Source organism: Camellia sinensis, chromosome 2, assembly GCF_055761805.1.
Source record: "Camellia sinensis isolate YWXY chromosome 2, ASM5576180v1, whole genome shotgun sequence".
Taxonomy (NCBI): Eukaryota; Viridiplantae; Streptophyta; class Magnoliopsida; order Ericales; family Theaceae; genus Camellia; species Camellia sinensis.
This window is the reverse complement of record NC_138962.1, coordinates 199,272,773-199,300,322: the sequence shown is the minus strand read 5'-3', so window position 1 is coordinate 199,300,322 and position 27,550 is coordinate 199,272,773. Positions and strand designations below refer to the sequence as shown.

Here is a 27,550-nt window from a genome sequence, read left to right as displayed (position 1 = left end):
TCTTTTTTAGGTGCTTAAAGCCTCTCTATTAATTTTTTTTAATTAAATTTAAGTAAAAGTTTGAGTAAAAATTTTTTTTGATATCAAATATTCTAATAGAGGATTTTAAAGTTTCATCAAATCCCCAATCGATCAGGCTTACAATCGATCGGTTGACCGATCAATATATATTTTTTCATAAATTTTTGTCTTGAGGTGGTCATCTGGTTGACAACCGGAAAGAAATCCAAGGAACATCATAAGAGACATCCGGTAATGGCAATAAACAATGATTTGATAAAAAGCACATTTGTCCTCAGTTTAATGAAAGAAAAGTAAAATTCTCGATTTGATACCTATTTGATGAAACTGTTAGAGTAAACAAATGAATTATTTTTCATGAAATTTAAATTTGATAAAAGATTTGAGTAACTATTGCAAATGGTCCTGAGTCACATTACACCTCACTAGTTCACCATCAAACTTCCTGGAAGTCTCCTACATGAGCAACACTTTCTTTGTATTCAAATTCTATTTTAATTTTTTCATTTAACTTTTTATATTATACAAATTTAATCTAATTTATTACAAAAGAGTAAAATAATTTATTCAGAAATATAATATATATATATATATATATATATCTTTTCAAATTAAATATCAACCTTTCAATTATTTTGAGAAGAATGAGAAATTATTTTACTTTTTAATTTCAGCTCAATCTCAATTTGACTAAATCACTATAATGTGAGCAATTATTTTTGTAAAAGGGCTAAATTGACTAAAGAGACCAACAAGAAGCATAATTTGTCACAATAAAAGAGAAAGAAAGAAAAATAAATAAAAATAAAAATAATGGGTGAACTCCTTTAACATCTCTCGAGATTGATAGCCAATGTTCACAGTATTCGAAGAAAGAAAATTAAGAAAGGTGATAGTCTGTTTTATTACCAAAAAAAAAAACAAAACAGTACAAATATATAAAATAAAACAAAATAAGATAAACATATTCTTATTTTATTACAAAAAACAAAATCAGAATACGGGAAAAAGAAAAGGAAAAAATAGAACCAGCCACTTACAGTATTATTTTCTCGAACAAAATTTGATCAAGTCTAATGTTCAACACTGTGTCCTTAAGACAGATTCGTCCTCTCCACGATACTTTCAGATTATGGATGTCTATCTCCTAGAATAAAATGACCAACGACAATTTAGTAGCAGCACTACAAACTAAATGTCCAACGAACACACTCTGTGTTTACACTCTTTCTCACAGAAAATTTATGCAGCAAAATGCAATAAATAAAAGCAGACAAGAAGAACAAAAATTGGATGAATAATCAAATGGAGGACTTGTCTATTTATAGGTGAACTGGTGGCTTTATAGAATAGACTTCAATAGGTAACAAACATGTTCGAACAGATTTGAACAGGTAATGTACCTGTTCGGGGTTAAATTTGAACAAATAATGAACCTGTTTGGTTGGAGGAAAATTCTGAAGAGGTGCAAGGAACCAAACTGCCAACGTTCAAAAACGGTGGGGTCATTTCGGAATTAAGTTTGAATTTCAAATCGAAATTCAAATTCCAAACGGTAAAAATTTAATTTTAGAAAAAATAAAATTCAAATGTTTTCTGCCTAAAAAGTTAAGCATTGAGCCAGACAAGCTCAACCCAACCTCACACCCGCATCCAACCCCCTTGAACGGATAGCGACGCGTGTGTGTTTGTTTTGGATCTAATGGGTCTAACCTACTTTACCCATAACCTTCCCCTCTGCAAAACTTGAGTGCCCCTTGGGGCCTTCCCCAAGGTCCAAATGCAAAGCTTATAAACCCATACAATGTTAGTCTAACCAAGCAATGTGGGACAAGCTTTCCTTCATTCAATTTGGGAAACCCACCAACCCATCATTTTCATGGAGCTTACTTTGGCTTCAATTTTCCATTCACTTGATAATGGTTTTGAACAACTAAATATATTACGCAAATCACAACGCGACATAGAACGCATTACCACTAATACCCGCCAACCTCAGGGCATGGGTCCCACTTAAAAAATAGAACAAAGTTTAAGAAAAACCTAGCTTTCCAAAACCATTCTTACAGAGATTTGAGAGAAAAAAAACACTAAATCCCATAAGTTTAACAAAATTATATTATAATTTTTTAAGGTTTAAAGCCACATAACAAATTGCTCATTTTCCATCAGTCATTCGTTAGTTGTATGTAGGGATGCTCACGGATCGAGTTGAGTCGAGTCGTCTCCACCAACTGTCTCAACCTCGCTTGGTTAGCGAATGCAGATTGAGTTGGACGTACGACTTGGTAATAGATGCGAATTGGTTTGGCATTTGGAGCATTATTGGTTTGGACCCTTTTTAAAACTACTTTTTAGTAATTCTTTACTATTTTTTATCCAAAATTTTTTATTTTTTATCCAAAATTTTTTATTTTTTGTAATAAAAATAAAGTTCCAACTTACATATTTTTTATCAATCTTCCACAGCCGCTGCCCACTTTGATTTCTCACGGAAAACTAAACAATACCGCGGTCAATATTGTTAATTCTTAAGCTTTTTATCCAAGCCCTAATTGCTACCAAATTGAATATTAAATATCTATTAAGCCTCTAAAAATTAGATGTAATATATTATAACCGATACCAAATTAAATTAAATTCTTTAATAAAGCAATTAGGTCTCATACTCCAATAAGGAGGTATACCCAACAATATAATGGTCCATCAATTATTTTATTAAATTTGAATAAAAATTTGAGTGAAAATTTTCTTTGATATCAAGTATTTTAACAGAGAGTTTTGAAACTTCATCAGAATACCGGTCGACCGGACAGACGATTGGCTGGTCGACCGGTTAGTGTAATTTTTTTATAAATTTTTATCTTGAGGTGGTCATCCGGAAAACATCCGACAACGGCAATGAACAATGATTTGATTAAAGCACATTCATCCTTAGTTTGATACAAAAAAAAAAAGAAGCAAAATCATCAATTTGATACTTATTTGATGAAACCGTTAGAACAAGAAAATGAGTCATTTTTCATTAAATTCAAATTTAATGAAAATTTTAAATAATTATTGAAGATCGTCAGTACATCTCATTAGTTCACCATTGAACTTCCTGGAAGTCTCCTACATGAGCAACACTTTCTTTGAATTCAAATTCTGTTTTAATTTTTTTGTTTAACCTTTTATACTATACTAATTTAATCTAATTTATTACAAAATTATTTATAAGTCCTATTAGGAGACTTATACTACATACGGTCCTACTAAAAAACTTATGTTTCCATAAGTCCTGTGGGAAGTTTGTTGACACATTTACTCTCAGTATTAGTTGTTAATATCATAAATAATAGTAAAACCATATATAGGAAATTGAATGTTACCATAAATCATATCTATATAAACGTAGCGTAACGTGACACCTGTACGTAACGTGACACCTACATAAACGTAACGTGACGCCTATGATCTATGACAACATTCAATTTCCTAGGAAATTGAATGTTACCATAGATCATATCTACATAAATGTAACGTAACGTGACACCTACATAAACGTAACGTGACGCCTATGATCTACGGCAACATTCAATTTCTTATATAGGAAATTGAATGTTACCATAGATCATATTTATATGAAACGTAACGTGACGCCTATGATCTACGGCAACATTCAATTTCTTATATAGGAAATTGAATGTTACCATAGATCATATTTATATGAAACGTAACGTGACACCAACATAAACCAGCAACATTTTCACATTCAATTTTAAAAAATAAAAACTAATTAAGTTTGCGAAACGTAACGTGACACGTTACGTTACGTTACGTTACGTTACGTTTATGCAGGTGTCACGTTACGTTACGTTTATATAAGTGTCACGTCACGTTACGTTTATGTAGGATCTTGTGGAATACATTCCTATCTAAATAGGACTTGAGACTCTATAAGAAATTATACAGGACTTACCCTAGCATAAGTGTCTGAAAAATGACTTATAAATAAGTCTCCCAAGGGTAAAATAATTTATTCATTAATATAATATATATATATATATCTTTTCAAATTAAATATCAACTCTTCAATTATTTTGAGAAGAATGAACAAATTATTTTACATTTTAATTTCAGGTCAATCTCAATTTGACTAAATCAATATAATGTGAGCAATTATATTTGTAAAAGGGCTAAATTGACAAAAGAGACAAACAACCAGCCTAATTCGTCACAATAAAAGCGAAAAAAAAAAAAAAAAAGAAAGAAAGAAGAAGAAGAAGAAGAAGAAGATAAAATGGATGAACTCTTCGAACATCTCTTGAGATTTGAGAGAAAAAAACACTAAATCTCACGAGTTCAGCAGAATTATATTATAATTTTTAAGGTTTGAATTCACGTAACAAGCTGCTCATTTTTCGTCAGTCATTCGTTAGTTATATGTAGGGGTGTTCGCAGATCAAATTGGGTCGAGTCGTCTCTCACCCACCAACTGTCCAAACTTAGGTGGGTCCGCTCAGTTCGCGGATGCAGATTGATTAGGACGTACGGCTTGGTTGATAGATACGAATTGGTTTGACATTTGGAGCTTTATTGGTTTGGACCTGTTTTAGAACTATTTTTTAGTAATTCTTTACTAATTTTGATCCAAAATTTTTTATTTTTTATTTTTTATAATAAAAATAAAAGTCCAACTTTCATATTTCATAAATAACATATATATATGAAAGGTTTTCTTTTAACACACAAAACATAAAAAGTATAACATTATTTTCCTCAAGGTATTAGTGGATCAAGTTAGGTCAAGTGATCTCCCGTCTGCCATTTTTCTAAACTTAAACGAATTGAAAAAAAAATATATCCGCATCTGCTCAGACCATTAAAATCATCCATTCTGTAACAAATTGGTTGAGGTAATTTGATTTTAGCAAGTCGGATGGATACTTGCCCAGCCATAGTTGTATGGATGAAAAAACAATATTTTCATCTTTTTATATTAAAATATATTTTTTATTTATTAATGTCAATGAAAATGAAAGATGTCCTTCGAAAGGGTCATGATTATTTTACATTTGTTTCGTTTGAAAAGTTCGTCGTCACTCGTAAGGACAAACTTTGCTATTCATTGGAAGCTAGTACCGAAAAGGAATTTCCTGTTCAAAAAAAAAAAAGTATATATATATATAGTACCGAAAAGGAATTTACATAAATTAATTAATCCACAAATGGATTTGTCTCTGATCAGACTATAAATATAGAATCAAAGTGGGTACTAGCAACTCCAACAAACTGAAAAATTCTCTATATCAAGCTAAGGAAGGGAGAGAAGAGGAGAGAGATTGTAAACATGCCCAACCCACGATGGACAAATGATTTGAATGACAAGTAAGTATTAATTCATCTTTCTTTCTTTCTTTTTTTCCTTTTTCTTTATTTAGTTTTCTTTGCCATCCCACAAACTGGGCAAGAATCCAAAAAAGCTTGGCAAGCTTTACATGAACAGAGATGTCTACAGGGTAGGAAAATCACACACCAATTCCGAGAATTGCAGCTTTTGCAAATCATCTTTCTCGTACTCTGTTCTTCATTTTCTTGCTGATTTTTCTCATATCCTCTGTTTTCCCCTGTTTCGTTGTCTCCTCTGTAAATCATCACATCACAGCAAGACTCTGCATCTTCAATCCCATTGGCCAAACATGCGTTTTCTCTGAGCTGTTTGATTGTGTTGCTCAGAGATACTACGATGGCTTCGTTTTCTTTGGCCACTCTCTGCCATGTTGGTTCTCGATTTCAAGCTCCATTCCTCCATTACTTTTACATTTGTTTCATTTGAAAAGTTTGTCGTCACTCTTAAGAACAAACTTTGCTATTCATTGGAAGCTAGTACCGAAAAAGAAATTAAATAAATAAATTAATCCACAAATGGATTTGTCTCTGATCAGACTATAAATATAGAATCAAAGTGGGTACCAACAACTCCAACAAACTCAAAAATTCTATATCAAGCTAAGGAAGGGAGAGAAGAGGAGAAAGATTGCAAACATGCCCAACCCACAATGGACAAATGTTATGAATGACAAGTATTAATTCATCTTTCTTTCTGTTTTTCCTTTTTCTTTTGTTTCCCTCTTTTTGTTTCGATTAAAAGTTTAAATATTGGTTGGTTTACGTTTTGTAACTTTGTACATGGAATTTGTTGAAGTTTGTGCTATTGCTATGGAAATTCAGATCCTCTATAATAAATTACTTGTAATACACTATATAGAACATTAGACAACATTGTAGGAATATAAAGAAGAGGAAAGGATCATATTTTATTTTACTTTATCAAAACACCCCATTATTTTTGGCAATACACTTGCCAAATTCATAGAATTCCTCTTCCCTCGCTAGTAAAACTTTTGGATCACGGACAGTAGAAAATAAACCTATTTTAGAAGGCTCATTCAGACTGTAGAGATTTAGTCTGATGCATGCAAATTGGCACAGGATACTCTATATATCCAAAAAAAATTATCTTCATTCCTATATGTTATCTTAAAATATTTATGATCAACTAATTATGTAAAAAAAAATTAAGAGTAATTCTAGAGATAAAAAATATTCTATCAAAAAAATTATCAAACACTCACATAGTATGAAACCCACATAAATGTAAGATCTACACTTATGTGAGTATTTAATAAAAAAAATAATATATTATTTGAGTCTCTACCATTTTTTAATTTTAAAGCACAACGTAATAAGCAAAAAAAAGTAACAAGAATTCCATGCCATTTATCTTTCTTGTTTGGTTGTTATTTTGTTTGCCTACACTTTCGAATTTAGTTCCTCCGTAATAGTCTCCTTGTAGATAATCCCTACAGGCAGACTACGACGTTTGGAATGTAAATTGACTTTTTAGCTTTTTAGTTTGGGCTAAAAAGTCTCGTTTAGGATGAGTTTTTTGATTTTTTCAATTTTTTTGAGAAAAAAAATGAAATAATTATGGTTTAGATATGACATTTTATCTTATTAATTTTTTAACCTATTTTATTATTTTGTGACTATTTAACCCAAGATTCAGATGTCAAACGAAGGCTATGTAGACTCAACTTTGTTAGTTCATAATGTTTGATGATTAGTCTGGACTCTTGAGGCATAATGTTTTTCTTTTCTTTTCTTTTCTTTTACCATTCTGTAGTGGTTATTGACACCTCTATTTTGTTTCCTAATCAATCCTCAAAATTAGTGATCTATAAGGAAAGATAATTATACTTACGGTTAGATGATGTACTGGGCCGCACAAACATAACTACCACATAATTTTACATGAGCAGCTTTGTTGAGATCTTTCCAACTATGCAATTGACATGCTAATTAAAGTCTGGGTCAGGGTTTAACTTTTTTGGTGACTTTTTTTTGTCTTTAATTTTTTTGATGGGGTGAAAAAAATTAAGCTAAATTGCAATAAATTTTCTTAAATTATGACATATTTATAATTTTGATCCCCTGAATTTCAAAATTCAACAGTTAACAGTATCTCCAACGCTTCATCTTTCGTTTCATCAAATTTAAATTTGATGGAAAAAGTACAAAACTGGTGCTCCAACGTTAGCATCAAATCAATATCAAATTGAGAATATCTCAAAATTTTCATCAAATTGAGAATGCTGAATCCTTTCACCAAATTATTATAGATAGTCGTTAGCTTTATAGGTTGCTGTTGAACAATGTATGAGCACCGGACGACCGTCGGTTGTTCCCTCAATTGACCACCTCCTTGCAAAATTTGTTTCAGAATTTTGCAAACTTTACACTGGTCAATCGACCGGCCAGACATCCCCCTAGTCGTCCTCTCGATCGACCGATGGTTTGATGAAATCCCAAAGTACTTCATTAGACCACGCAATATCATATGAAATTTTTACTCAAATTTGATGGGGAAAAAAAAGAGAGTAAACGTTAGAGATGTTATAACCTCTCAAAATATTATCTTATTACAGTTTATCTTTTTTGTTAGGATTCTATTAGGAATTTATAGAAAATCACATTATGTATAAAATATATGACACATTTATTAAAATTTTAAAACATTAATGTCCTTATCTAGTTATTATGTTTGCATTTTGCAAACAAATGAAATTATAAGAGTTGCATTCAGTGTGTTTAGTTTTAATTTTCTGAAAATTGAGCTTTTTGTTTTTATATTTTTTTTGTTTATAATGAATATTTTTAAAAAATTAAGTAATTTTTTTACTTTTTTATATGCAACATACTTAGATGTATCTAAAAAGTAAAATATTTGTGAAAGTTTTTTTAAAAAAATTAATAAATACCCAAAAATACGAAAAAGATACTTAATTTTTGTTTTTTTGTATTTTTAGTATTTAATGAATTTTTCTGAAAAAAAATTCATAAAAATTATACTTTTTAAGTGTATTTATGTCAGGTGTGTCTAAAAATTAAAAAAATTGCTTAAAATATTAAAAATTTTCAGCGAAAACAGAAAAATACGAAAAATAAAAAAGTAAAATTTTCTGAATATCAAAACCAAACAGAGTGATTATTATCCTAAAACAACTAATAACGAGTATTATTATCTTAAAATTTTAATAAATATATCTTGTGTTTTAATGAAATGTTTAAAACCTTAGCAGGGACCACAGCCCTCTAGACCCTATTTGTGTCTTTTTATTTTTATTTTTTTATAAATACATTTTTTTTTAGCCGTGCAAAAGGCCTCGAATTTTGAGGCGCTTATTTGCCTCGAATATTTATTTATTTTTGGCTATGTTGGTTCTTTTTTTTTTTTTTTTTTGAAAAGAATGGTTATGTGTATCCTAAAACCTAAATCCTAAACTCTAAACCTTAAAATTTCATACCCTAAATTCTCACCCCTAAACCCTAAAATCCTAAAACCTAAATCCTATGCCATAAACCGTAAATCTTAAAACTCTAAACCTCTTAAACCCTAAACCTTAAAACTCTAAACCTCTTAAATCCTAAAATCCTAAATCCTAAACCTTAAAATCCTAAACCTCTAAACCCTACACCTTAAAATTCTAAACCCTAAACCTTAAAACTCTAAACCTCTTAAACCCTAAATCCTAAACCCTAAGCCCACCCCTACACATAACCACCCTTAAATAAATAAATAAATAAATAAAAACAGCCCAACAAACAAATAAATAAATAAATAAAAACCAAACCAACAGTCTCAAAAAAAAAAAAAAAAAAAAAACAACAACAACAACAACAACAATTCGATGCCTCAATCTTTTTCCTTTTTTTTTTTTTTTTAATTGAAATCCATTTTCTTTGATGTACATTTTCCCTCTCAATTATATTTGACACATTTGCAAATCTATCAAAGGTAATTTTTACTATAAGTTGACGCTTTCTCTTTCATTTTCTTTTTCTTTTTCTTTTTGTGATGATAGCACAAGAGAGCAAAGTCTTATTTCTTGCAAGGCATTCCATATCATTTTTATCCCTCCCATCTCCATTCTGAGTAGTCTTCTCCAAGTGAAGTACCAAAGCAAGAATTGTTCTCCATTCGATGACGCTCACTTCATAATTATTGTAGCCTTCATCGTCGCTGTGCTCCTCTATGTCGTAGCATTAGCAGCTGAGATAACTCAATGCACAAGCTATGGCAAAGTTCTTGGACATATGGGTCTCTTCTCCGGAGCTCTTGCCTCAATTTTATTATTACTAATTCTCATTCCAATTTTGGGATGGTCTCTTTTAATCTTATGGGGTATTATCTTTGTAAGGGTATTGCATAACTCAATTACTGAATTGGCTTACAAAACGTTGTTTAATGTATTAATGCTCATGAATCATAACTCAAGAGAGCAACGACATAGGTTGCCTGTGTAATGGTAATTGTTATATTACAAATTATATTAATCATTTGTTTCTATAATTTAAATTTTGTGTCATTTTGATCTCCAAATGTTTAAGTTATGTTAATTTAGTACCTAATATATAAAAAATGTTTTAATTTGATCCTTAATGTTTGCATCTATTAACTACATTAGTGTGTGAGGACATTTTGACAATTTGTTGTATTCAGTCAATCTGACAGACCGAGTTTAAAATTTTGTTCCATTACCCGCTAAAGTAAGACTTGCATACCTATATTTTTTTTAAGCTTAAATAAATCATCTTACAAACACTAAAAATCTAAACCGAAATGGCAATGTATCACAAAGAACAATAAACTATAAATGGAAGAGAAAAACATAAAACCACAAAAGTCTAAATCAAAAGGCCACAATGATTAGGCATACTCATCCTAATTTTTTCTTAAATTTTTTTCTGAACTTTGACCCGTATTTGGAACTTGAATTGTTTCGTAACGAGATAAAAAATGTGGTACATCACATTTTCTAACATACAGTATGATAGGAGTGAATTTCTTTAGATTACATTCTTCTAATTGAAGTATTTTAAGAATAATTTTCTATTAACAATTACACATCCAATGAAATGTTATTTTCTTTTTTCAAATTTATCATTTTACAACATATTTTTATAAGCTTTATGACTCAATTTTTTTACATTTTGTCACATGCCAAGAACTTCTAATGTATTACATTTGATTTGTTTTCATTCTAAAGCAACTTTGAAGATTTATATTAGAAATATTTTTGAAATCTATTTTTGAATCGTTAAATTTATCATTTTGAAAAGAAAGTGCACCACCCTTAAAACATACATTCCAAAACATAAATCACTAAACTATTAATATTTTTTGATACCACTAAATCCAACCAAACCAAACCTCTTATAGCCCTATTGATGTGTTCAAATAACGTACGAGGAAATTCAGTGTGACCTAACCACTTAGGTGCCGTTTGATGACGTTGCCACAGAAAATAAGAAACATATTTTTGCTTTTGTTAACACAAATATTTCAAAATATACAAAAAAAAACTTATCAAATTTACTGGCACCATTGAATAAATTCACACTCAAAAGGATCTATGAAAAAAATTTCAATTCTGGCAAAAAATTCAATAATAATGATTAATATATATACATAAACGTTCATGAAAACTTTATAGAGGATATTGGTTACAGAATAGAATACAGGTGAAAGCAAAACACAACCAAATGTTCATTTCCTACAAATTTAGCCAAAACAGTGCTGCTACTAAAAATGAGATCTCCCATGGATTCTTCAGCTTGATCCATCAATCAGGTGATCGGATAATGCACTCTGCAAACCAAAGCATTTTCTTTCAGAGAATGGAACGGCCAGCCTGCGATTCAGCACCAACAACCCCAGTATATGCAATTCCATTTCTCATTTGACGTCCCGGACCAGCCTTGCTTTGTATAATTTAGACTTTTCATGATGTCAATAATACTTTTGGTCGTCCTTTGGCAGGGACCAGACAGTTCATCATTCTTGTCATTCCATCTCTGTCCCAGAATAGAATACAACTTTGAATAAATGAACAAGGACGATAGTTCTTGTCCTGGATGCACCACTAATGCAGGCTCTCACTCAGCACTAGCCTCTGGCTAAACAGACTTGAATCAATAATCTAAGAGTAGAACCATCCGTAATAACTCCTGGTGAATGGATTGGATCCGTTGTTGAAGATCAAGGATCAGAAGTTCTAGAGGAGACTTTTCTGTCTAATTTGGTTTTGAGATGCTTCAATTTGTTGAAGAATTTTAGTCTGTGCAAGGGCATTAGCTGACTGCTGGTTACTATGCATCGCCTCACTTCTAGGCTTTGCCAATCCTCTGTTCACAATGAGACAGCATGATTGTGTTGACTCGTTTCTCTTTTGATAGAATTGTTAACACAATCATGTTAACAAGGAGTTTGAAAAGTCACTGCAACACATATACAAGTTACAAAATAATACTACATCCTGAATGGACCGAGAGGTTAAGCCAGGGATGAGAAATAAATCATTAAAAAACAAATAGTCAACTTTTCCAAAGCTGGAACTTGTGAACTGTGAATGCCCAGAATACAACAAAGATGCATTGGAATTACCTAGATAGCTTCTCATAAATGGATTCAGAGTAACATCTGTTCACGTTCCGAAACAAGGTAGACAGTCTGACATGCCAAATCCAACGTCGGGCAAGGAAACTTGGTTCCTCACTGACTCAACTCCCCAATTTCAACTGAAACCAAGCAACCACAATGATTTGAGTGTTAGCAAAACAAGAAGCATAATAGATAAATGACAACTAAAACTCAAAAATGCCTTCCAGGAAACTGATGTAATATTATCATTGACCACACAATTCACAAAATATAAACACCCACCATCATCTTTAAATCACAAAATGCTTGCATTGCAAAGATATTTTTCATACCTTATAGTTGCATGCAATCGATATTCAACAAAGCTCAATTATACTACCAAATTTCAACGCTTTCAAGAAACCACTCACAGAACAAAAAATGCAAACGATGCTAGGATTACATCCTTACGTTGTTAAGCTGTTTCAAAGGGGCATCGAAAGGAATTCAACTCATGCAACAAAGAATTGAATTGCACCATTAATGATGACAAACTATGCAATATTTACTATTCTAAATTTGTGAAGTACTTGTGTCGTACACTTGAGTAAAGGCATGGGATATGTGTCCAACATGTGCAGTTGGACATTCACCCAGTAAGCATGTCCAACAATTTTATTTTTCCATAAAACCATGCATAAAACTCCCATATTATTCAATAAATGCTTTATGTGATCTTGTAAACACCATTTTATCCTATAAAATAAAAGAAGCAAAATTATGAAATATAAATATTTGTCATATCCCCTTGTCCTTGAACATGAGACACATATCTATAGACTGTATATAATACTCATACTTGCGCTCACATAATATAGATAACAAGGAAGTTTTATTTAAATTTTATGAGAGGAAATATAAGAACAATTAGATACAAAGGTAAAATAATGTGAGAAAAACAAATTGAAAATGAAAAATATAAATCAGCGATTTCTCCTGCCAGTGAGGTGTCAAAATGTCTAAGAACTTCTCAAGGTTTACAATTCACTAATATTTTTAAATTCCAAGACAAGATTTAAGGAGTGTCCACTACCAACTAAAGCAATTTGTTAGGCAAAAGGGAAGATGAAAAACAATGGAGACTTCCACAATGTCCAAACAACGTGTGCAATGACTATCATTTTGCCCATACGGCCCAAAAAAGCAAATAGACTAGTATGGTGTAAAAGTGAGAGGGGTAGGATCCTTGGGAAAGGTCAAGAGGCCAATAGATTACTAGGATGTCTATAAAAAATATATATATTCAGAAAAGAAAAAAAAGAAAAAAAAAGGATCATTAGAATGCTTGTAATTTCTTCCCTTGATCACTGGAACTTGTAGTTGATTACTAGAACTTATAGTTGATTACTAGGGTCCCTTGTATGATTAAAAGAACACATGATTGATCACCAGCGGGTGAGGGGGAAAGGGAAAAAGGTATGAAATATTGTAACCTCTTGGTAAACAAACCAGCTCTTATTTACATGCAAACACAAAACATACATCAATTATCCTCTAAGAAAATGCATTGGTGTTCATAGCATATATTCGCTTCAAATGTGGGATCCTTTTTTTTTTTTTTTTGACGGTTCAGATCTGGGATCCATTCCACACATGTTGATGCCATATCCAGCCTTAGTCAGCATAATGTTGCTCAACATATGCTCAACACAGAGACATATCATAACCCTCAAACACCAACCCCCTTTTACTTTTCATGAGGAAAATTTACAAAGACGAAAAAATTCTTCTTATTTTTCTTATTGTACTTATGGATAGCTTCTACCTTGTTATGAAAAAAAATATATCATGAAGCATGTTTAACATTTAAAATGGTTGTCTCTTAAATTAAAACAGAGCGTTTCCTTTAAAAATTCAAGACTTAAAGCCTTCAAATTTATTATTTGGACCAAAGGCATAAAATCCAACCCAATTTTTTTTTTTTTCAGTTCCAAATTAGGAAAGAAAGATCTTTGAGACATCAATAAGTAGATAATTTCTATGGCACTCAAAACAACAGAAAAATAAACAAAAGGAATATATCTATATGAGCTTCTGTAAGTACCTTCCGAACATATAGAGATTCTTCCGCTAATTGGAAGCCCTATAAAAGACCGATGCTTGGAATAATTTTTGGAAGTAGATTATATACAGGCCTTGTACTTGATTCCCCATTATTGGGAAGACATGTAAGCTCATTCTCTAGGGTGGAGTAAGCATCTGCAAATACTTGCATCAAACAATGCGATTGAATGTAAGAAACATAGCATCAGTAAAATCAAACCTATTAGGAATATTTGTTCATATAACCACAGATTAGGCCTTGTTTGGGGACAAGTTTTAGTCAAAAAATCAAAAAATCACTATAAGCTATCACATCACTCTCTCTACTTTTCTGCACATCTTTTCGTAAAAAAATAAAAAGTTACTAAAATAACTTGTTCCTAAGTCTGCCAACAAATCAAATAGTAATTACCTCTTAGCAGCAGGTGAATGTTCATAACTGGAGTACCACACACCTTGCAGAAACTTAGATTTTTATACACAAGATACAGGTTAGGCAGATATGGTTAAAAATCAGAGGTCACACGTCCTCGTGAATTAGGGGATTTTTTACAATGACAAATTCATGAAATCAACAAAAATTTACGCAACGCTTCATTCATTTGAGTTTACTAATCAGCGAATCGATTAGCAGCTTTATAAAATCACAAAAGGAAACATGCAAAAGAATTAAGATATGAAACTCGGAAATATGCTAAACTTTTGTCCTCGAAACCTTCGGATTTTGTCCACAGTGAAGCTGATATTTTTTTGAAAAGGTAAATGATTCTATTGAAATCACCAAAAGGGGCACAACATCTGTAATAATAATAATCATACTTGTAGGAAAGACATAGTGGGAAAAATGAAATCTAAGAAATGGCAATATTTCTATGAGAGTATGGCTGACCTTGATACATTGGTGTATTCGGAAGCAATTCCGGCCCACATTATTAGTTGGAAAAAGTGGATCATCAATGTAGATTGGACCGATGCTACAAGATTCAATAGATGATCACTTCATATCACTTCATTTCTTTTCTTTTCTCTCCAAATCACTCAATCCAAACATAGTGTAAATAAATAAGAGAGCACCAATAAAACACAAATCTCGATAAGTAAAGAAACCATTTTCTTCCATTACCTGTATCCTCTTTGCCTATTTATGTATACCCACATTCCTGGGTTGAACAGTCATCATGGTTAACAAACAAAGATGATAAAAACTGAAGCACATGCATCAAACAGAAAAATTACAATAAAAAATAAAACATGATCCTTTTTTTATTTTTCGTATTCCCAAAATGCTGTCGTTTTAATATTCTATGTAGTGTATTACAAGTATATAGGAATTGGGCTTTGGGCGAGCTTTCGCGTCTCAACTGTGTGAAGAAAATAAACCATTTTCTTCCATTACCTGTATCATTCAAAACCCACCTCCCCATTGATTCATGATCGAACCTTCCTCCCATTCACGGCGAAGGACCAGTGAATCTCCGAGTGCGGTTCCAAGGACCTTTTCCACCATCGATTCGATTCTTTCAAAAATCAAGTCACTGGTTTGACGAGGTGAGAGAGATCCGGTAGCGTCTTCGCAGCTGTGAGAGCTTTGTTTGCTGGTCCTGAGTCGCCTTCCACCTGTTCGACAAAATACCTCAGTGAAAACACTGCTACTGAGCTGTGACAAGATGATTAAGGAGAGAGAGACAGGGGTAGCGAGCTATCATTGAAGAAGGGCAAACTAGCCAATACCAAATTAGCGTGCAAATCAACCAGGTATATTTGAAGTAATTTGATAATTAGTAGGGGTGAGTATGGTCCGAATCGGATTGAGGTAAAATTAGGATCAATTTATTATTTACGGTTTTTAAAAAATTAGAATCAATTTAATTCGTTTAAATCATAGAACCAATATGAACCAATCTATTTAAATACGAATTGGATCAATTTAGGACTACAGATTCACATAATTAAATAACAAATATATATATAACACTTTAATTTCATAAAAATATAAACATAGCACTATATTAGTTCTACAATAGCAACATATTTTTCTATAATAGCGACATACTGTTCTAGAATTTAAACAATTATAAGAAAACTGGTTTCACCATAAGTATTTAGACCATTACAAATTAAAACTAAAAATTAACAAACAAAAGTAATAAAAGAAGATATTATACGGTTTTAGGTTTGAGTTTAGGTTTCATATAGAATAAGAGAAGATACTATGGGGGAGGATGTATAATAAAAATATAGACTATTTGTATATAGTTCGGATCGGTTCTAATCCGGAACCATGGGGTTCAATCTGGAACCAATCCGTGGATTACGGATTTTTAATTCTTCAATTCGGAACCGAACCACGGATTCAAAAAACCAATCCAAACCTATCAGATTGGACTGGACTGGATCGGATTACGAATTTCACGGATTCCTTGCTCAGCCCCAATAATTAGTTAGATGCGCAACTATCTACCGATGAGATGCCTACTGTATTCCCTTGTTGGTCTACATGCATCTGAGGACTCCCCAAATCTCTTTTATCTGAAGATTTTGTAAGACCATGGCAAGGGCTCTCAAATGAAAACAAGAGGGGATTAAGGGATGTAAAATCAGAATAGCTCAATCGAGTGTGATTGTGTCGATCTATGGTTGTGTGGAAATCTTGGTACACCACAATTGCGGTTGACTGTGAAAATACAAGCCTCAACTAAGCAATCATCAAAGCAGCATCAAACATCTAATGCATGGACGCACCAAATACAATGTTAACTGATCTTAAGCAGTGGCCAAAATTGGGGAGTAAATTAATAATTATTTTTTGATTTTTTTTACCTTTTAAAAAAAAATATATATATATATATATATAATAATCAATGTGCTTGGTTTTAATTTTCTGAATTTAATTTTTTGAAAATTAAATTTTTTTGTTTTTCATGTTTTTTTATTTTTAGTGAATATTTTTAAAATTTTGAGTAATTTTTTTATTTTTGTAGATGCATCTTACTTAAATGTATCTAAATAGTAAATATTTTTAAAAATTAATAAATACACAAAAATACGAAAAATGTATTAAATTTTCATATATATATATTTTTTTATATTTTTGGTATTTAGTGAATTTTTTAAAGATTTTTTTTTCAAATATTATACGTTTTAAGTGTATTTATATTAGGTGTGTCTAAAAATTATAAAAAAAAATTACTTAAAATATTAAAAAAAATCAATAAAAATAAAAAATACGGAAAACAAAAATATATAATTTTTTAAAAACTAAATTTTGAAAATAAAAATCAAACAGAGTGAATATAACTCAAAAAAAATAAAAATAAAAAACTAAAGTATTAACTTTTAACCATGTTATCAAAAATAAATCTGAGGATCTAGAATCAACTTTAATAGTTAGGGGTTGTTTGAGATGACCTAAATAAGTGTACTTTTTGTCTTTTTACGAAAAGATGTGCAGAAAAGTAGAGAGGTGATGTGATAGAAAAAAGATAAAAAGATGGATTATTTTGGTGTTGCCAAACTTGGCCTTAGTCTTGACTTTTGAGGCCTAGCGCTTTTCTTTTCTTTTCTTTTTTTCTTTTTACCATTCTCCAGTGGAAATTGACACCTCTGTTTTGTTTCCTAATCAGTCCTCAAAATTAGTGATCTATAAGGAAAGGTAATTATAATTATGGTTAGATAACATACTATCTGATGAAACTGATATGGTCGGGTAAGATTGGGTCGGACTAATTCAGGTGCTTCACGGGTCGTCTCTTCTTAGTCTTCTTAGACACACTTGCAACATGTTTATTAGGAAGGTTCTGAAGTGGGGTGGTTCCTTCCCATAGACCCTCTAACGATCAAGTTAGGTGGTATCGAATAATAGTTTAGAGAGAAAAAGAGAGAGAGCTTTCTTCCTACCAAAAACGTTTTTCAAAGGCTTCCTTATATTGCTCATTAATCATTTCCTTATCCATTCATGCTGTCCTATTGGCCAAAAGCCTACCATTTGCTTGTCGTCGGCCATGGTGGTTTTCCTACGTCTCAGAGCGAGAGGTCTTGTTGCATTTAATACTTTGACAATCTCATTTAGTGTTTGGCGCATGGGCTCAATAACTCTCCAAAATCTTTATCTACCACGTAGCCAACTTCCTACCGGACATATGTCTAGCTGGTACCTGGGCTTGACCATTGTGAGTTCTCTACTGGGCTTAGTGTTGGGCCTGTCTTGCTGGGCTTCAGGCGAGTGACTGCTTGGTAACCCAAGACAGCTCCTTTTGGGCCATGCCCATCAATAGTCCCCCATTTTAGAGCGCAACTTTAATCCAATGAAGAGAATAGTAAAAATGGAGACAAGCCCCCAAGTTGCAGGTGAATGAACCAACCGACTGGGCAAGACAGTCGAGCAAAAGCATCCGATCGGTAAAGGGGCTAACATAGGGCATCTGATCGGCAAGGTGGCCAACTATCAGTACGACCGATCGAGGGTGTCCGACCGGCGAGGTGTCCGACCGAGTAACAACGTCGACTGGGAGGCGAAGGGTTAAATGTTCCTGCAGGGCGCAGGGCTCGAGGAACAGGAACGCACGTGACGACATAACGGGAGGCAGGCAGTGGAACAACTCCGTTCGTCCACGTAGAGGAATCGAGGCCGCTGGTGTCGATTTAGAATGATTCTGAAGGCAAATAGTGGGGAGGGAAAGCGAAACACACACGAATTGATTTGTGTATAAGTTTATTTTTTTACATAAACAGCTTTTATGGTTAAATAATGTACTATCAATTGATGTGTATAACTTTATTTTTTTTTACATAAGCAGCTTTGTTGAGATCTTTCCAACTATGCAATTGACATACTAATTAAAGTCTAGTTTAGGGTTTGACTTTTTTGGTAATTTTTTGGTCTTTAATTTTTTTTATGATGTGAAAAAAATTAGGATAAATTACAATAAATTTTCTTAAATACATATTTACATTTTGACCTCCTGAATTTCAAAACTCAACAGTTAATCTTTGAAAATATTATATTATTATAGTTTATCCTTTTTGTTAGGAATTTATTAGGAATTTATAGAAAATCAAATTATGTATAAAATATATGACACATTTATTAAATGTTTAAAACATTCATGCCCTTATCTGGTTATTATGTTTGCAATTTGCTACTCAGATAAGCAAGGCAAAGTGCAAATGAAATGATAAGAGTTGTATTACTATCTTAAACAATTAATAACGAGTATTATTATCTTAAAAATTTAATAAATACATCATGTGCTTTAATGAAATGTTTAAAACCTTAGCAGGGACAACAACCCTCTAGCCCCTCTTTGTGTCTTTATTTTTATTTTTTTATAAATACATTTTTTTATTGAAATCCATTTTCTTTGCTGTACATTTTCCCCCTCAATCATATTTGACATCAAAGTTGATTTTTACAATAAATTGACACTTTCTCTTTCTCTTTCTCTTTGTTCTTCTTTTTGTGATGATAGCGCAAGAGAGCAAAATCTTATTTCTTGTAAGGCATTCCATATCATTTTTATCCCTCTCATCTCCACTCTGAATAATCTTCTCCAAGTGAAGTACCAAAGCAAGAATTGTTCTCCATTCGATGATGCTCACTTCATAATTACTGTAGCCTTCATCGTCGTTGTGCTTCTCTATGTCGTAGCATTAGCAGTTGAGATAACTCAATTCACAAGCTATCGCAAAAGTTCTTCGACATACGGGTCTCTTCTCCGGAGCTCTTGCCTCAATTTTATTGTTACTAATTCTCGTTCCAATTTTTGGGTGCTCTCTTTTAATCTTATGGGGTATTATCTTTGTAAGGGTATTGCATAACTCAATTACTGAATTAACTTACAAAATGTTGTTTAATGTTTTAATGCTCCTGAATCATAACTTGAAAGAGCAACGATATAGGTTGTCTATGTAATGGTAATTGTTATATTACAAATTATATTAATCATTTGTTTCTATAATTTAAATTTTTTGTCATTTTGATTTCCAAATGTTTAAGTTATGTTAATTTAGTACTTAATATATAAAAAAAATGTTTTAATTTAATCCCCAATGTTTGCATCTATTAACTGCATTAGTGTGTGAGGACATTTTTGACAATTTGTTGTACTCAGTCAATCTGACACACCAAGTTTAAAATTTTGTTCCTTTACCCACTAAAGTAAGGATTACATACCTATATTTTTTTTTAAGCTTAAATAAATCATCTTACAAGCACTAAAAATCTAAACCGAAATAGCACAATGTATCACAACGAACAATAAAATATAAATGCAAGAGATAAACGTAAAACCACAAAAGTCTAAATCAAATGGCCACAATGATTAGGCACACTCAACCTAATTTTTTCTAAACTTTGACCTGTATTTGGAACGTGAATCGTTTCACAACGAGATAAAAAATGTGGTAAAACATATTTTCTAACCTGCAGTATGATAGGAATGGATTTCTTTTGATCACATTATTAAAATTTAAGTATTTTTAGGATAATTTTTTTGTTAACAGTTACACATCTAATGAAATGTTACTTTCCTTTTTTTAAATTAATCGTTTTACAACATATTTTTATAAACTTTATGACTCATTTTTTTTTTTACGTTTTGTTATACCAAGAACTTCTAACTTGTTACATTTGATTTGTTTTCATTCTAAAGCAACTTTTAAGGTTTTATATTAAAAATATTTTTTAAATCTATTTTTGAATCATTAAATTTATCATTTTGAGAAGAAACATGCATTCCAAAATATAAATCACTAAACTATTAATATTTTTTGATAACACTAATTCCGACCAGACCAAACCAAACCGCTTATATCCTTATTAATGTATTCAAATAATGTACGGGGACCTAACCACTTAGGTGCCGTTTATGATAAATAAGAAACATATTTTTGTTTCTATTAACACAAATATTTTCAAAATATACAAAAACAAACTTATCAAATTTATTGGCACCATTGAATGTTAAATTCACGCTCAAAAGGATCTATGAAAAAAATTATAGCATTTTTTATTTAAACCCGACCCATTTGATATTTTGAATCCGGGTTTCGTTGTCTCATGTAGTTGTTCATATTAGGTTTTCCCTTATCTCTCTTTGAGTTTGGCTTTTGAGATATGTTGGTCGTGTTTGAAACAGGTTGGTCACTTATTTTTCGAGTTGTTGTTGCCTAGATTTTTGTTCCCACGCTTGAGCGTCACTTCTTGCGCTCAAGCAGTCTTTGTGAACTCTCAGTACTTTTGCAGGTCTACAAAACTATTGGGAAATGGTATTCTATGCTCTAGCGAAGTTTTTTACGCTCGAGCGGTCTTGGCTCGACTGACCCTTATTGCGCTCGAGCGTTGGTCTTTTGTTTATCAAACTACTGGGAGTTTGTATTTCACGCTCGAGCGACAACTTCTTGCACTCGAGCGGTCACATCTTTTGTGTCTGTACGCTCGAGCGTCACTTCTTGCACTCGAGCAGTCTGCGCGTATATCAATCCGTAAAAGTCACTTTTTATATCACTTTTTCATCTCTCTCTCTCTCTATGTGAACATTTCAAAAACCTTAGATCTAGACACACACTCTCTCTAAAACTTACTTTCTCTCTACAAAAACACCAAGATCTAGTGATTTCTTCACCCTACTCCCTTTGTTAAAAAGGTAGAACACTCCGTGAGCTCTCTTTTCATCCGAACAAAAGTGAATTTTGGTTTCTTTGAGGTTTTTCCACTCTCTCCTTGGTCTTCTAGCTTCGAGATAGGGATTCTCCACACTCTTTTATGATTTTTAACTTAGATATTTGTTTTTTATAAAACAATCTTTTGATTTTGAAAGATTTTGGACAAACTTAGGGTTTTGGTTTAAAATTAAAAGAGAGGTTTTTAAATGGATGTATTGAAAATGGTTGTGGGAGTGGAAAAGAGGTTAAGTTGTGGTGAAATTATTGATTTAGATACTCGGAATATGTTTTGGAATGAAATGGGGCTTTGCCCTCAATGTCTCAAATGTTTATTTTGTATAAATAAATGGAACTGATGTTAGAAATGTGAAATTGGATGGATATTGATATGGATTGTGGAGTCAGATATGAATAATCACTCACCTATTGAAATTTGAAAAGTTTATCTTTAAGGAATATAAATTATTTGTTTAGAACTATCTGTTTTGGGCTATCAGTGAAGGATAGTTATGATTATTATAGAAATCGCATGTGAATTAAGAGAATTGAAACTATTTTCTTATTCATTTGCATCGATCATTATTTCACATTTGTACATTACACATGTATATTGTTTGGAGAATGTGAGTGAATCTGGGAAGCAATTGTTGTTACATCAAATAAGTTGGCCTGTGTGTCAATGGTGAAAGTTCCAAAAATCGCACATATACATAAGGGTCGATCCCGTGGATGAAATTTTCGTGAAATGGCAATAGTAGTGCTTGTATAGTCTACGTTTACATAGGTCTCGGTTTACGGCTTTCTCCGGACGAAATTTTTAGGAAAGGTGGTGTTGTTTTGAAAGTCCCAAAGTTTGATTCGGTGCCCCAGTTTCCATTGTTAAGGAAATGACTTATGAAGTATGATATTTATTTGGCATTACATGGTTTTGCAAAAAAGGTGTAAAATGTTTTGGCACGAGTATTGCATATGCATTCACCTTATAATTTTGTTAAAATTCATATACTGTGCTGGATTATCTCTAATGGACTTTGGCTCACCCTATGTGGGAAAAACATTTCACGTGCTGATGATATGCCTCTGCCAAGGCAATAGCTTAGGAGGACTTAGAGCGAGAGCTTCTTTTATGTATTTACTATATTTATTTTTGTACAAGCCAAGGGCTTTAACTGTATTGGACTTAAGTCCACTTTTGTTGCAACCAAGTATCGTCTTAGAAAAAAGTAAGCCTTTAAAGCATTTCTTTTTCGTTTAACTTTTATCTTGTCTTTCTATTATATTACTCTTTTATAAAGCTTAATTGTAAATCTATGAAAGATAACCACTTTATCATTGTCATCACTTTTGACGTTAAGTATGGGTTATAGTAATTTTTTTGGGGCGTTACAACTTGGTATCAGAACGCACTGGGTTTCAATAGTTTGGGTATGTGAGAAGTGGTTCTTACCACAGTGGGTTTATCTTGCTTGATAGAGAAGTTTGTATGTTTGTAATGCTATGTAACAACATGCTTATGTGATTGTATGTGTAACACCCGCCTCCTTAATTAATTGTTACTTCTGTGGCTTACCTTAATTATGTGTTTACATGTGACTTATATGCTTATATGTGTGTTAATTATGTGCTATGTGCTAAATTATATTTTGATTGACAGATATGTTAGAATGTGAAAAAGACCTGGCTGAATTGTTAAACCATAAAGTTAAAATTAAATTGTTGGAATAGGCAATTAGAGCTTGATTTACTGTAGTATGGATAAATTTAGTGTTCTTTGGGGGTGGTAGGAGATGATAATAGAAGTCATTAAGTGCATTTGATTTATTAGCCTAATTTAGGAGCAATTACCAATTAATAGTGATTAGGCACCTTATTGGTTTAAGATGACAAATAAGAGGGAGATATTTTGTAGAGACTTGAGAGAGATTTCTAGAGAGAAAGGAAAAAAAAGCCCTAGAGTAAGGAAGGAAGAAAGATAGGAGGGGATTTGCTCAAATCAACCACATAAGGTAAGAATTCTCCCTTAATCTCCTAAATTGAACTATCACACTCATAATCCTATAGAGTTTGAGATAAATTCATGATAAAGTAATTAATGGAAGGTTTAGGGTTAAGCCTCAACATGAACACAAATTGAAGAAATGAAAGAATTGAACTCATGATAGTGACATACATGATATTTCCATGAGTTTTGAGATTTGAAGAGGAGAAACTCAATGGATTTTGAGTTTGAAACCTACCACTTGAATGGTTTTTGTCACAACCTAAACACGCCCTTATAGGTCTAGCGCCGTAACCAGCCAGTAATCCTAGGATAACCAAAGGTCTCTAAACAAATTCAACAAAATACGGGGGCTGGCGAAAGCAAATACAAACATACAATGTCCATAGAGCTATATAGACATACATGAGACTAAAAAATTTTAAACTTAATTTACATAATTAAGACGTCATACCCAAGTCGCCATCTATACATACAGTCAAGAAAAGACCTGTTCAAACTTAACAAAAGAAATACAAAAGATCTTCAACATGGTTCACAAAAACTTGACCACATCATAGTTCGGGAACCTCCTCGAGAGGCACTACAGTTGGCTAACCAAAACAACTCTCCAGGCAGCAGCTGAGGCCTGGTCACGCGTCTGTTCACCTATATACATAAATAATACAGTGAGTTAGAACCCAGTGAATAATAACAAAGTAAAGATTTTAATGAATGATATCCATAACAAATTCAAAAATCAGAAACAGATTCATATTCATAATCATGCTCATACTCATTTCCAAAGTTCACATATTTAAATAATCATACGTGGTACATCTGTTAGCGTTAACAAATCCGATGACCCATATTTGGGACGACCATAAAGGCATATTGATGACTTATGTGCACAAAGACATTTCGGATGACCCATAAAAGGATGGTCATAAAGGCATACTGATGACCCGTAAATGGACGCATATTATATGATGCTTAGGATGCCACGAATATATTTCAAAGAATTGGACTATCATCCATTTAATCTCAAAATACTATTTCAGGAAACTGTTCATATCATATCATAATGTTAAGAGAATATTTAACATAGCTTTACATAGTTATTACTCACAATTAGCTCCGATAGCAAATCAAACAAACCAAACGGCTAAAGCGCGTGACCTACACAAACACATAGCAGATACATATTAAAACACACATTCGGAAAATACTTACCTCATTTCTTTTCTATCTTGGTGTGTTTTTAATCATTATCCTCATTATTATGTCTTAATTAGAGCTTAAGAATGCCTAGGATGCAATGAGGATACCAAAATGTGATTTGAAACACTTAGTCAAACTTTCAAAAACAGGGCAGTCTGCTCGAACACAACATCGGTCTCTTAAGCGGTCTGTAAGGTGTGAAAAAAGTACTGGTTGCATGATTTTTACGCTCGGCGGACGCTCGATGGTTGCTTGAGCCAAAGACTGAGTAACCAGGGTCCTTGCTTGAGCGCAACTTCGATTGCTTGAGCAGTTTGCAAAACTCTGTAAAACTTCTAGGAGCTCTCATTTTATGCTCGAGCGCAACTCACTACGCTCGAGCAGAGGATCAAAAATAAAGGTGGTCGCTTGAGCATAGGTTCTGCCGCTTAAGCCAACCCCTAAACTCTGCAAAAGTACTGGGAGCTCACATTCTTCACTCGAGCGTAGACTCCACCACTCTAGCGAAGAGTGCGAATTCTGGAATTTCCAGATTGCACTCCCAACTTCAAAACTCAAATTTAAAGCTTCAAAACACATCCTTTGGGCCCAAAATTTGAGAAAACATGTCTAAACTTGTAAAACACTATGAATTGAAGATCATTTCACAAAATCAAAGCCCAAAAGGAAGTGAATTATCCAAAAACAAATTTGAAATCTTGAAAGCATAACATGCATGACTTGTTATGAACTCAAACCTTCCAAAACATGATCAACTAAGATATTTAACTCAAAAACATGTTGAATTCTTATAACAAAACCAAGGTTAGACCATGCATGTGGAAATCCTTTTGAAAATAACCCAAAATGCTATGGAATATGCATGCATGTAGGATTTGAATTATAATTCTCTAAACTTACCTTAATTCTCAAGTTAATCTACTTAATTATCTTGAATTCATCTATTTAATGTCTCAAATTCTTCATAAGAGTTGGTTTCCTTACCGAAAGACTTGAATTTCCAAGTGTAGTAGCCTAATCTTCCAAGTTCTCTTGAATTTCCTTCAAACTCCTATCAATCCCCTTGTTGAGTCCAATTTCTTTCTTTCTTTCCCTCTCTCTACTTGGAGCTTAAAAAAAAAAAAGATGAGTGATATGTTCTAATGCAATCTAGGGGCTCATACTAGTCTTATATAGGTACAGTTAATGGTTGCCTTAATTAAGCTAATTAAGTGTACATAGTTCTAACTAATTTATTCTATTTATTTGATTCCGAATCAGATTTCGATTAAACGTACCATAAATTTCTAAAAATTTCAAATAACACACAAACCAAGTCAATTTCGTAATCGAATGCCGATAAGGTATTCAATTTGCATACCGAAACAAAAACACAGACAGATATTCCTACGTCAGACAGATACAAGCACAAATAACACGATACACATGCAATTAACTCAGCATTTCCTCTTAATTACCTATAGGCCTTCTTAATCATGGATTATAGGCTAATCATAGGTTGGGGTTGTTACAGTTTTGATTTTTGTTCTTAAACTTTAGGTTTTTTTTTTTATCTTCAAATGGAAATTTGGTTTTGTTATAAAAGTTATGTTTTTATTTGAAGTTAGAACTATTAAACTGAAGATGTTTTGAAGGTTTTTGGCCTTGTTTTCCATGAAATGGAAGTTGGATTTTGGAAAATTTGAGTCCCAAATTCAGAGCAGAATTTCGAACAGAATTAAATCTAGGCCGCACGTGCGTTCTGAGGTCCCGTATGTGCGGCCAAGCCTGCCTTGTTCCTGTGTTACTTCTGTTATAATTGATTTTTGCACGTGTGGTTTTCAGAGCAATTTTTCGGTTTCGTTTTCTTTTCGTTTCTCAGACTACCAGGCCGTCATTGCATGGTTTTCAAATTTTTTTCCATTCATATGCATTGCATGAGTATGAGATAAATTAATAAGAAATAAAAAGAATCAAGTGAACTAATAATAAAGGCACCGAATAGATTAAGAACCGAGTAAATGAACTGTGAATTGAACATGTTTCGCTTGCATGTATCTGTGTAGGTCAAACGTTGCGTCCCAACCACATAATTCGAGGAGACAACTGTGAGTAACTATAACGCCCTCAAAATAAACCCATAATTTAACCAACAAGAGCATGCTTAGACATAAGAAAATAAAGCATAAATATATTCCATCAGAGTAATCTTTACAAAAGCGTATTACATGCTGACATCAAAAATAAATGCCCTAAAGGCTTACAATTTTCCAAGTCAACACTTGGTTACAAAAAGAGAGTGTTAGCTCTATACAAGAAATCCCTTGGCTTGATATACATGTAATACAACCAAAAACACAAAACAGTCCACAGTCCCAAGCCTCCCAAGCTATGTCCTTGGAGGTGGCATGCTACCTGCACCTGAAAATGATGTCCCATATAGGGTGAGCCACAACCCAGTAGAAATACACTAAACCAACCATAAGCAATGACTAAAATAATAGCATTCAATAGAAGGTCCACACTTATATTCTAACTTATACTGTGTTACAGTTTAATGGCATCCATGTCCATATTACAATTCACTTTCCATTTCTTGTCCAATTCTCAATTCAAAACTA

At 32.5% G+C, this 27,550-nt stretch overlaps 1 protein-coding gene across 11 annotated transcripts in view; it reads right to left on the bottom strand.

The window, feature by feature from the left end:
* Positions 1-15,842, bottom strand: part of LOC114283973 (uncharacterized) — a 120,692-nt gene extending 104,850 nt beyond the window's left edge. For 4 of the 11 annotated variants that reach the window (XR_014362292.1, XR_014362293.1, XR_014362291.1 and 1 more), the window contains exon 1: positions 14,091-15,836. The gene's annotated coding sequence lies outside the window, so the exon portion shown is untranslated. Of the gene's footprint in view, positions 1-10,995; positions 11,845-12,010; positions 12,145-14,090 lie in introns of those variants that run through there. The other 7 variants (XR_014362287.1, XR_014362289.1, XR_014362284.1 and 4 more) reach the window with 7 other exon arrangements.
* Positions 15,843-27,550: the final 11,708 nt, after the last annotated feature.